General features: G+C 57.7%; 1 pseudogene; it reads left to right on the forward strand.

The window, feature by feature from the left end:
- Positions 1–1673: 1673 nt before the first annotated feature.
- Positions 1674–3299, forward strand: LOC136457690 (uncharacterized; annotated as a pseudogene).
- Positions 3300–9952: the final 6653 nt, after the last annotated feature.

The following is a 9952-nucleotide window of genomic DNA, read 5'->3' on the forward strand; positions in this document are numbered from 1 at the left end:
CATCAAGCGCACAGACACACATCCCCCCTCCCAACACACACACATACTCACAACCATCCTTCAACATTCCATGTTTATTTAATTATGTCTATATCATGGCAGAAAATATCGACAACCCCCGTAACTCAGATTGTTCTCACCAAAAAGAGAGCATCCGTAGGAACAGCTGTTCTGAACTTCTGATTGCCACTACCTCCCACATCCAGACTACTGCAGTGGCACAGGTACATGGTTTCAACAGAAGCACATCTTGCAGATATAGGAAATATGATCCAATAGCAGTCCATACATGTTTACTGACAGCCGAATGGAATTTGCATTTTAACTCTCCTCTATCACCATATGTACAGGAAGATCAGTCCACAATTTCTCATGCGCAGACAACTCCACCGCCTGAATATATACACAAAAAAACTCCACAGGTATGCGAGAAAAACATACTATTTCACAAAACCATAGTTGTCGTTCTCATTGATCAAACATGTTTTCAAATTCTCTAAAAATACACATGCATGGCGTTCATGAAACACAATATGGCAGAGGCCATGTCACTATCATTTACCATCAGAACAATCAAACCTTATCATCACTGGCATCTATGTTTACTAGACAACTAATATAATGTCTATTTTTAACTATTCTCTTGTATAGACAAATCATCCTTCGCCTCCTGAAATGCAGGCAACTTCACTGCCTCAGAATATACAACAAATGTCGGCACAATAAATTTGTTTCACAGGAATACAATTTCCATTTACATTCACTATTGATTAAGGATGCAAATGGGGCGGCGGTGGGCGGCCCACCCCACGTCCGCTGGAGCCGCAAGTGCTATAAGAGAGCTAAGACTGTCCACAGCGTAGCGATGCTGAAAAAAAAAGTATACCTGACACCGGGCACCGATGCTTGAACTCTTCAATCCCCACAGTGTCGGCACCGATGCTTGCATGTGCGCGGACCCCGACCACAGTACCATCCCCTTCCTTTCTCGATGCTTGTCTGTGCCTGAGATATAATTTTTTATTGGTTCAGGCATCGGTAAACGCACTTGCCACGGTGCCTGAAAAATTAGACCAAGCATCGGCTGCTACAATGTTCAGCACCGGTACTGAAACTGTTATGACCGGCGTCCAGTATCAAAGGCGCCGGCCCATTAGTGGCTAATGGCTGATAGCAGTCGGATGGGTTAGGGGTCTAAAGGCCCATAGTATTATTTCTATTATTTCCATTAGCTATAAATATCAATTGTGAGACACTTGGATAATTAAGCAAGAGTAATATACTTACTCGGCTTCCTTTGGGAGCCGGGAGTTGCCCTAGCCGCCGCCCTGTTCTTCTCCTTCCCCTCACGATCACGGCGCCCCGCCGCCGTGTCCTGCATCCGGCCTCCCCGCACACGTACAACCTCCGATCGACCAAGGGGAGGGTACAGGTCTGTATCAACCTGGTATCAGACATGTCGATCCAACCCTCCACCGCCGCCGTTCCGCCCTCATCCACGCCAGCGCCTTCCGCCTCCGGCGTCCTGCCCCAGGCGGCCGCATCAACGTCGGCCCTGGTGCCGACCTCCTCACAGCCGCTGGCACAGGGCGCGCCAAGGGTGCCGCGCGACGTCTTCACGCTCGAACAGACGATAGATGCTATCGTCGACCTCAGCCACGGTTTGGCCGAGCTGCGGCTGACGATGAACACCATGCTCCAGCTCTTCAACACCTCGCCGCCGCAGTATGGCGCACCACAGCTACAGTATGGCGCGCCGCCGCATCAGCCGCTCCTGCCTCCGTCGCCCCCGTCGGTCGTGTTTCAGCACTCGCCGCCGGTCTCCTACCCCTACGGGATGCCCTCCGACGCAGGGCTCTCGACGGCACCGTCGCCTACTTCGTCGTCCGTCCCGATCCATCAGCTCTGTTTTCCGCCGTCGCCGTCCCAGATTCCGCCATGGGCGTTGAACTCCTCCGGGCCGGTCTACACGTCGGTGCCCCCCGGTCACACGTGCTCGATCATGGCGCACCGACGGTGTCGGGAACCCTCTATGGCGGCACAGATGGCCTCCTCATCCCTGGCAGCAGCGTGGCGCCATCGCCTCCATCCTACCACGCGCCCGGCTATGGGGGGGATGTCCCTGAATCAGCGCAGGGCAACGGGCCGCCCAAGTTCCACAAGATCGAATTCACGACGTACGATGGCTCCGTCGATCCGCTGAACTGGCTCACACACTGTGAGCAATTCTTCCGAGGCCAACTCACGCCGGCATCGCAGCGCACCTGGATGGCGTCCTATCACCTCACGGGCGACGCCTAGACGTGGTACTATGCCCTCGAGCAGGACGAGGGCCAGCCATCATGGGATCGGTTCAAGGACTTGTGTCGCCTTCGCTTCGGACCGCCCATTCGCGGCACTCGCCTGGCAGAGCTGGGCCGGCTGCCCTTCCACTCCACAGTGGACGAGTTCGCAGGCCGTTTTCAAGTGGTCCTGGCTCACGCCCGGGAAATCTCCACCCACCAAAAAGCGGAACTCTTCGTGGGTGGCCTGCCTGACCACATCCGCGTGGACGTGGAGATGCACGACCCCGATGACCTCCAGATGGCCATGTACCTGGCGCGCACTTTCGAACGCAAGGCCACGGCCCTCGCGGCACCAGCACAACGTGGCGCTCGCCCTCCCCAGCGGCAGACTCCTTCGGCTCGCTCAACCGCTGGGGAGGGACTCCAGCCGGTGCGCCCGCTCCTACTGCGCCGAACCCGACCGGCCCCACTACACCCGCCCGCACTTTCCATCGCTTGACACCGGCAGAGATGCTCGAGCGCCGTCGCCAGGGGCTTTGCTACAACTACGATGAGCAGTACGTGCGCGGCCACATCTACCCGCATGTCTTCTACCTGGAGTCCTCCGACTACATCGACGATGACGCCTTCACCGGGGCGGAGGACGCCGCGGACGCCGCTGCCGAGGACCCCACGACACCACTAGACGGAGCTACTGCTAATGCTCTGGTGGTCTCCGTGTACGCTCTTGCAGGGATCCGCACCTACCACACCATGCTGCTGCCCGTCACCATCAACGGGGAATGTCTCCTCGCCCTGCTGGACACCGGCTCCACACACACTTTCCTCTAGGGTACGGTCATGCGCCGCCTGGGGATTGTTCCGCATGGCGGCAACAACCTCCGTGTCACTGTCGTGAACGGGGAGCGTTTGCCGTGCGAGGGGATCGCCCATGATCTGCCCGTCCTCATCGATGGCGAGTCCTTCCCCGTCACGTGTGTGGGGCTCGCCCTCGGTTGCTTCGACTTCATCCTCGGCGTCAACTGCCTGGGAGCTTTGGGGCCTCTCCTATGGGACTTCGAGGGCCTCACCGTCTCCTTCCAGCGAGGCGACCAGCGCGTCACGTGGCAGTGCATGGGTGCCCCGGGTGCTTCGACACACCAGCAGCACCTGGCTGCGACCACGCCTGACCAGTAGCGGCCACTGCTGGATCAGCTCCTGCAGCAACACGGGCCATCTTCAACGAGCCACGTGGTCTTCCACCCAGGCACACCTACGACCACCGCATCCACCTCTTACCGGGGACAGCGCCAGTGGCGGTGCAGCCCTACCGATACCCGCAGCTCCAGAAGGATGAGCTGGAGCGGCAATGCGCCGCCATGTTGGAGCAGGGCATCATTCGGCCGAGCTCGTCACCATTCTCCGCCCCTGTGCTGCTCGTCAAGAAGTCGGATGGGTCGTGGTGTTTCTGCATCGACTACCGCGCGCTCAACGATAAGACGTCCAAGGACAAGTTCCCGATCCCGGTGGTCGACGAGCTCCTCGACGAGCTCCGCAGGGCATGCTTCTTCACCAAGCTCGACCTCCGCTCGGGCTATCACCAAGTGCGCATGCACCCGGCGGACATCGAGAAGACCGCTTTCCGCACCCACCACGGCCACTTCGAGTTCTTGGTGATGCCATTTGGGCTGTCCAACGCCCCGGCAACTTTCCAAGTCCTGATGAATGATGTCCTCCGGCCCTTTCTTCGCAGGTTTGTGCTGGTCTTCTTCGATGACATCTTGATCTACAGCTCTTCGTGGTCCGAGCACCTCCAGCACATCGGCCTCATCTTCTCCGCCTTGAAGGCTCATGGCCTCTATCTAAAGAGGTCCAAGTGCTCCTTTGGGATGCTCTCCGTCAACTACCTCGGGCACGTCATCTCCGCCGACGGTGTCGCTATGGACAGCGACAAGGTGGCTGCGGTCTCCTCATGGCCGACGCCACGTTCACCCCGGGGCGTCTGAGGCTTCCTCGGGCTTGCGGGCTACTACTGCAAGTTCATCCACGACTTCGGCTCCATCGCAGCACCACTCACTCGTCTCCTACGCAAGGAGGCGTTCGCCTGGACGCCAGAGGCGGCGGAGGCCTTCGATGCCCTCAAGAGGGCCTTGTCATCAGCCCCTGTTTTGCAGATGCCGGATTTCACTCGCGAGTTCGTCGTCGACTACGATGCCTCAGGCGCAGGCTTCGGCGCCGTCCTCCACCAGGGGTCGGGCCCCCTGGCGTTCTTCAGCAGACCCTTCGTCGCGTGCCACGTCAAGCTCATGGCCTACGAGCGCGAGCTCATCGGACTGGTGCAGGCGGTCCGGCACTGGCGGCCGTACTTGTGGGGACGCCGTTTCCTCATCCGCACCGACCACTACAGTTTGAAGTTCCTGCTCGACCAACGGCTTTCCACTCTTCCGCAACATCAGTGGGTTAGCAAGCTGCTTGGGTTCGACTTCGCGGTGGAATACCGCCCCAGACGACTCAACTCGGTGGCGGATGCACTGTCCCGCCGTGACGAGGACGCAGTGGCAACATTCCCCTTGTCTGGGCCGTCCTTCGCCATCTACGACGACATCCGGGCAGCCACCCGGGAGGACCCAGTGGCACGCGGCCTCCTGCAGCAGCAGGATGCGGGGACACTGGAGGCGCCCTGGACCACCATGAATGGCTTCCTCCTTCATGTCAAACGTGTCTACGTTCCCGACCTGCAGGACTTGCGCCATCAGGTGGTGACCTTGGCGCATACCACGGGGCATGAGGGCGTCCAGAAGACCCTCGTGCGTCTGCGCAGCGACTTCTACATCCCGGCGACCGCAAGCTTGTACAAGACTACGTCCGCACATGTGGTGTGTGTCAGCGCAACAAAACGCCCACGACACAACCGGCCGGTCTCCTGCAGCCCTTGGATGTGCCGTCCCAAGTGTGGGCCGACATCTCCATGGATTTCATCGACGCCCTTCCCAAGGTCCATGGTAAATCTGTGATCCTAACGGTGGTGGATCGCTTCTCCAAGTACGCGCACTTCATTGCCCTCAGCCACCCTTACACGGCCGCGTCGGTGGCTCGCGCCTTCTTCGACAGGATCGTGCGGCTTCATGGCTTCCCCGCTTCCATCGTCAGCGACCGCGATCCGGTTTTCACCAGCCACTTGTGGAGGGATTTGTTTCGCCTTGCAGGTGTGAAGCAGCGGCTCAGCACGGCCTTTCACCCTCAGATGGACGACCAGTCTGAGATCGTCAACAAAGTGATCGCCATGTACTTGCGCTGTGCGACCGGTGACAGGCCGCGCTCATGGGTCGACTGGCTACCATGGGCGGAGTACTGCTACAACATGTCGTACCACACGGCGCTTCGTGCGACTCCGTTTGAGATTGTCTACGACCGCCCACCGCCTTCCCTATTGCCCCACCAGGAGGGGGCGGCTGAGACGGAGGACGCGGACGCCATGCTCCGGGACCGCGACGCGTTCCTGGTCGAGGTCCGGGAGCGTCTCCTCCAGGCGCAACAACACGCCAAGGAGCGCAACGACGAGCACCACCGGGCTGTGGACTTCGCTGTGGGCGATTGGGTGATGCTTCGACTTCTTCACCGCCCCACCCACACGCTCGCGACGCCGGCCAAGGGCAAGCTTCGTCCTCGCTACGCTGGGCTGTTCCACATACTGGAACGCATTGGGTGGGTGGCCTATCGTCTACAGCTGCCCGAGACTGCACGCCTCCATGATGTCTTCCACGTCGGGCTGCTCAAGCAGTGGCGGGGTGCTCCTCCGGCGACGCCGGCGGTGGTGCCACCCGTTTCCGAGGGGCGTCTGCTACCGGCCCCGGAGCAGGTCGTGCGCGCTGAGCTGTGCCGCGGCCATTGGAAGCTGTTGGTCAAGTGGCACGGCCTTTCGACTGATGCTGCGACATGGGAAGCTCTCGATGACTTCAAAGCCCTCTACCCCGATGTATAGCTCGAGGACGAGCTGTTTGTCGATGCGGGGAGAGATGTTATGACCGGCGTCCAGTATCAAAGGCGCCGGCCCATTAGTGGCTAATGGCTGATAGCAGCCGGATGGGTTAGGGGTCTAAAGGCCCATAGTATTATTTCTATTATTTCCATTAGCTATAAATATCGATTGTGAGACACTTGAATAATTAAGCAAGAGTAATATACTTACTCGGCTTCCTTTGGGAGCCAGGAGTTGCCCTAGCCGCCGCCCTGTTCTTCTCCTTCCCCTCGCGATCACGGCGCCCCGCCGCCGTGTCCTGCATCCGGCCTCCCCGCACACGTACAACCTCCGATCGACCAAGGGGAGGGTACAGGTCCGTATCAGAAACACTATCTCTCCTTGCACCGGCAAAAGCTCACATTGTGGCCAGTCTAATGTGGCAGCCCACATGTCGCCGCTATTTTTTTTGTGGGTTGGTGCTGCAGCCCGTGAAGTGCCGCAGTACACATCCGCTGGTGTCTGCTGGCCACCTCTGCCCTGCCGCTACAGTGAGCCAGTGAATCCATCCCAGGAAACGAGCAGAGACTACTGTATTGGATTGAATCAAACGAATAGCACCAGTTCAGTACCATGCAACAATTGGCATTTTTCACAAAAAAAAATTCAGAACATGCAACGACAAACATTGGTTAAATCAGTGATTAAACACAGCTTAAATAAATAGCATATGTTTCCAAAATATGACTAAAAGCTAAACTAAATTAACATGTATTATGTTAGTCCCTAGATCACCCGCAGGGGTGAGCCGATCGCTCACCGATGTTCTCGCACACACACTATGGCTGGAGGTAAAAGAGGGAGGGAGAACAGAGTGCACACACACAGCATAACCACTAGCATTGGCCAGAGAAGAGATGGCAAAACTGAACTCTCTCAAGTCACTGAGTTGCAGTAGGAAGCTATATATACAACTCTACCCATCTAATTCTAGTGCACAGACATGTCAGACTGTCAGGCTGCTACAGTGACTAGATATGACAGCATGGCTGACTTTGGCGCCTACCCCTGCTGTGGCTACAGTGCCACAAGGGGCCTTTCAGCTCCTGCCCCTGCCGCGGCTACAGTGCGACTGCAGGGGAGCCCTTTCGGCGCCTGGCCCTGCCACGCGTACAAAGGGAGAGCAGCCGATTACTTTACAATTCTTCTCCTAATCCGGCTACTAACCCTAGAACCTCCACCATGCCAATCATCTTCTTCAGCTCCATAAACCGAAGATGACCGAGCTACTTGATGATGACGTCTGCGAGTTGCCAACCAGTTTCGACGAACTCGGTGACGATCTGCCCTCCATTGACACAGTCCCTGAGGAAGTGAAACTTGACGTCGATGTGCTTGCTCCGGTTATGGAGAACCAAATTCTTCATGAGGGCGATGGCGGGTTGGTTGTCCACCATCAGTGCTGGTGGGTGAGCTTCCACACCGGTCAGCTCGCCCAGCAGCCGGCGCAGCCACACAGCTTGGCACGCCACTGTGGCCGCCGCCACGTACTCTGCCTCGCACGTGGACAACGTCACCACCTTCTTTTTCAGCGACAGCCATGAGATTAGAGTCGACCTGAGGAAGATGAGCACACCAGAGGTGCTCTGTCATCCATCGATGTCCCCCGCCATGTCTGTATCGCTGAACACAGTGAGTTGTAGCCCGCTTCTGCTGGTCTTGGGGAAGACGATCACCTGATCCACTGTCCCCTTGATGTAGCGCAGCGGCCGCTTCATCGCGGTCCAGTGATTTTCTCAGGGATCCTCCATGAAGCGGCTGACGTAGCCCACGATGAACGCAATGTCCGGCCTCGTATGGACTAGGTAGCGCAGACCGCCGATGATGCTCCTGTAGAGTGTTGCATCTACCTTCGTCGCGGTACTGGCCTTTGTCAGCTTCAGCCGCTCCTCCATCGAAGTCACGCATGGCTTGCACTCAGCGATGTCGCTCCGCTCCAACAGCTTCGAGGCATACGCACTCTGACCGAGCATGAGCAACTTCTTCCCCTGTCTCACCTTGATGCCGAGGTAGTAGGAGAGCGCGCCGAGATCACTCATTCGAAAATGAGCCACCATCTCAAGCTTGAAGCTGTCGATGTCCTCCGCATGCGTGTCGGTGACGATCAAGTCGTCTACATACACGTGGACAATGAGCTCCTCCTTCCCCGTCACCGTGTGTAGAGCGCGTGCTCGGTTGCGCATCGTGTGAACCCAAGCTCCCCTAGCGTGGTGTCAAGCTTGGCGTTCCATGCTCATGGGGCCTACCGCAGTCCGTAGAGCGCCTTACGCAGTCGGAGCACCCTATGCTCCGCTCCCTTGACGATGAAACCCGGAGGTTGCCTGACGAAGACCATCTCAGCCAGCTCACCATTGAGAAAGGCCAATTTTATGTCCAGGTGATGGATGCGCCAGTCCTTCGCCGATGCCAAAGCTAGCAGCAGTCGAATAGACTCCATACACGCTACCGGTGCAAAGAGTTCCTCAAAGTCGATGCCCTCACGCTGAATAAAGCCTCGGGCGACAAGGCGCGCCTTGTACTTGACAATGGCACTGTGCTTGTCCCGCTTGACCTTGTATACCCACTTCAGGACGATTGGACGACATCCTAGAGGTGGATCGATGAGCTCCCAAGTCTCGTTTTCCTCGATCGCCTTCATCTCCTCCAGCATCGCCCGTCGCCAATTCGCATCGCACTCGCCCCAGCGTGAACGTGGGTGGTTCCTCTGCACTGACGAGAAGCAGCTCTAGGTCATTAAGCGGCTGACCCACCAGGCCTGAGGACCCTATGCCGCCGACAATGTTGTCCAGCCTGTAGAACCGCACCTTCTTACCATCGTGGAAGGCATCCACGAACTCAGTGATGTCGCTTGGAGGTGAGGCGAACTCGATCGGCGTCGATGGAGTCCCATGTTCTATTGGAGTGGTCAGCACAGCACCAAGAGTGCTCGGCCCCCGGCTGTAGTGCTTGGCACTACTAGATCGCTCGTCACAACTCCTAGAGTGGTTGATACCAGTGCAGGAGTGCTCGACACCAGTCTTGGAGTGGTCGGCACCACTGCAAGACCTCTTGGCTCCGCTACGGGAGCATTCGACACCCGTCCTGGAGTGGTCGGCACCACTGTAGGACCGCTCGGCACCACTCCTAGAGTGCTCAGCACCTCTTTCGGAGTGCTCGGCTATGTTGCTGGAGTGGTCGGCACCTCCTCTCTAGCGTCTCCACCACCGTGGATGACCAAGTGCTCAACGACGAATGTGCTGGTGAAGTCGCCAACTTCCCTCATGCCCGGACTGTCCTAGTCCTAGGCCGCCTTCTCGTCAAACACGACATCGCGCAAGATAACCACCTTACCTCTAGGTGGGTCATAGAGCCGGTATGCCTTGGTACCTTCCTCATAGCCCAGGAGCACCATCAGTGTGCTCCTGTCCTCTAGCTTGGTGAGGACCAACTTTGTCTTCCTGATGTAGCCGATGCAGCCGAATGTCCGGAGGAAGGACATGCTTGGCTTGCGCCCATACCAAGCTTCGAATGACATCACATCCTTCAGGGCCTTTGTGGGCGTGCGGTTGAGGATGAACACCGCGATGGTCACCGCCTCACCCCAGAACCTTGCCGGCATGCTCTTGGCTGTCATCATGGATCGAGCCATGCCAACCACCATTTGGCTCCGCCGCTCCACCACACCATTCTG

This window comes from Miscanthus floridulus, chromosome 6, assembly GCF_019320115.1.
Source record: "Miscanthus floridulus cultivar M001 chromosome 6, ASM1932011v1, whole genome shotgun sequence".
Lineage (NCBI taxonomy): Eukaryota > Viridiplantae > Streptophyta > Magnoliopsida > Poales > Poaceae > Miscanthus > Miscanthus floridulus.